The 2,824-nt window shown below is 39.2% G+C and overlaps 1 long non-coding RNA gene across 2 annotated transcripts in view; it reads left to right on the forward strand.

Moving 5' to 3' along the window:
• Nucleotides 1-402: 402 nt before the first annotated feature.
• LOC125481079 overlaps nucleotides 403-2,824 on the forward strand; it is a 12,400-nt gene continuing 9,978 nt past the window's right edge. Inside the window, exons 1-2 of one of the 2 annotated variants that reach the window (XR_007261189.1) lie at nucleotides 403-539; nucleotides 2,046-2,520. This is a non-coding gene — a long non-coding RNA (uncharacterized LOC125481079). Of the gene's footprint in view, nucleotides 540-2,045; nucleotides 2,521-2,824 lie in introns of those variants that run through there. The other variant, XR_007261190.1, reaches the window with a different exon arrangement.

Raw genomic sequence — 2,824 nt, forward strand, 5'->3', positions numbered from 1 at the left:
CTCGGTTAGTGAGAACTCACCTGTGTGCGTCCCCCCCTCAAGGGGAAGGGGCTTCACTTCTTCCCAGCTCCTGCCACAAAGTGACAGCTGCCTGAAAAAGAGAGAGCAGAGGTTCCAGCTTTACTCAGTCCGTTCACTGCCCAGCTCATCCCACTGCGCAAGCGCTACAGCACCCACAACAACTTAAAGAGACAGAGAAAGAAAAGCAGAACTGCTGGAGAAACTCTTCAGGCTCACAGTGGACTCGAAACTTTAACTCTGTCTGTGTGTGTGTGTGTGTTTGCTGAGTTCTGTCGGCTTTTGTTTTAGATTTCCAGCAGTATTTTTCCTTTTAAACCAATAAAAGTAAACTTTTGCCCAAACTTGGGGAGACGTGTGTCTGTGTGTGTTTAGGGGGGGGTGGGACGTCGTGGGAAGAAGAGATTATTCTGGCGCCGAGTGTTTGTAAACATTGGCATTCTTAAAAACCATGCGCAAAGTTTGTTTCTGACTCACTGGCGAGATGATCAACTCTGCAATTTTTGTTTCGCATCAGCCTCGTAAGTAAAGTTTTCCTCCCATAAACAAAACATCAGTGCGTCCATTCAGAGAAAATCCGGGAATTGTTTCATCTGAAGAAAGGAAGTGTTGAAACAAAATTTGATGATTTGAGTGGATGGCGAAAAGCGAAGAGGATTTTTTTTTCTTTTTGGACATAAAAATAAGGGTCAGGCCCCGTTATGATAATTGATATTAGTTGCGGGAATGTAATGATATTCTCCAACTTTTTGGATTCTAGTTTGGAGGTGCCTTAATAATAGCGGTGAAACTGAAATCTTCCTGAGAATAAGGTGTTGCTTCCTTATCTGAAGTGTAGGACCAGACACATTAATTTTTGCTTGTTCACACTTTGGAGTGTAGACCAGAGGTGGAGAATTGTTTTTTTTAAAAAAAAGTCCTTCTGCTTATTTCTCAGATGTACTTTTCCAAAAAGTTGCTAAAAATGCATCACCCAATTCTAATTTCACATTATGTGAGATGCGATACAGCTCTATCTCGGTGCATTATTGTATGTCAGAGGGTCCAATCGTGTTCTAACATTTGTGTTCTAACGCACTAAAACATCTTTGAGTGAGTACTATTCGCATGAGAGAAGTGTTTGGCAAACATTTTTGTTAAGGTTGACATCTCAGCGTAATGAGGAGATATCCTGTGGATAAGTATACCACGTGGTGTAGTAATAGAATTGTGCGTATTTCATTTTAACCCCTTAAAGTCCTGCCAAGTATCACTTATCATGGGCGCAACTCATTTAGAGCAGGGGATGAGGACATAATAAGAAGGTGTTTCCAATCCAACATGTCACTTTCAAAATTGTACACAAATGTCAAATACTTCTTTCATTAAATTGCAAGGAAAGTGGTTTAAGTACTGATTGTCCACATCTGTAGGACGCCTCTACAGCCTAACAGTATAAGCAAGCTCAGACATGAGAAAGGACGCTTTGACACGTTACCAGACATCCTCTGAATTGATAACATAATTCGAATTACTGCATTAGTAGGGGAGATATAAAACAGACATCTGGAAGGAACATTGGAGGAGGAGAAAGACCATTAATTAAATAAATATGAACAGAATATTTTAGAAGCCAAAGTGTAGTGTCAATGCAATTTGTATCATCAACTCATTGTTTATTAACCTCTGGCAAAAGGATTGCCAAATACTCCTTAATATGGAGGCAGTAAATCTTTAACAGTTTTCCTGGTCTTTAAGATGATTCATGTGGTTTTATTGGTGTGTGATTGAATGATTTCTTGGATATGTCCACACAGTCACAAGAACACAGGCATTGAAAGCATATTCAACCACTCAATCCATAGAAATGAGCTGGGGAATTTACCTGCATGCCTTTGTGTTTCATAATTGCTGGAAAATAATTGATGTAAATAGTCTTTTGGAGAATGTGCTTGATCGTAATGTGGAGTAATCCAAGAGTGCAGAGTGAACTGTTTAAGCATGCATCATTACATCTACAATTTTCTTTGTGTTTTAATGTTAAACAGACCCTTATCTAACAAAGAATGGAAACTTGAATATTGCTGAAAAGAAGGGGATGTTACCATAGGTGTTTTTCTCCCTGTACTCATCAGGACAAATGCAAGAATGCCAAATTTCAAATGATGCTAGCAACTGACACCACTGGAGAAAAGGGTGCTGACTGGTTGGCAAGTCAACTCTGATTGGCCAAGACTTTGCCATGGAGAAACCAACAGGGAATTAAAGACTCCACAGGATTCTGGGTAATTCAAAAAAAGGTTCAAAGCTTGAACACCTTTTAGTTTGCAGAGAACAGAACCCTGCAGGGAAAAGTAAGTGTACTGCAAAAATCATTAGGTAACCAAAATTCCACTTATTTGAGAAGAATTGTGGAGTTGTGGAAAACACTGTGAAATGAAATGGAAGGTCACATGTTTATGTCCACAGTTCTTACTATATTGCCAAACTGAGTTCTTGCCATCATACATTTTTGTTTCTTTATTCTTTCGTGGGATTTGTCATTATTTACTCATTCATTGCCTCTGAAAATGCAAAATGTAACTCAAGGGGTCAAACAACATAGTTTGAAAGATCTGGACATTGGCACACTTGACCTGTACTGTATTTCCTAAACATAATAGGCATGCTAGTGTAGAAGGTATTATATTTTGGATGTAAAAGTTAAATGAAAGCCCACATCTGTAAGTCATTGTTACTAGTCCCATGCCGTGCAGCTAGCAAATAAATGCTAAATTAAACATTTACACTTAGTGCAGGGCTGGATGAACACAGCAGGCCAAGCATC

The sequence above is a fragment of the Rhincodon typus genome, unplaced genomic scaffold (genome assembly GCF_021869965.1).
Source record: "Rhincodon typus isolate 14 unplaced genomic scaffold, sRhiTyp1.1 hic_rhity00000814, whole genome shotgun sequence".
In the NCBI taxonomy this organism is placed as follows: domain Eukaryota; kingdom Metazoa; phylum Chordata; class Chondrichthyes; order Orectolobiformes; family Rhincodontidae; genus Rhincodon; species Rhincodon typus.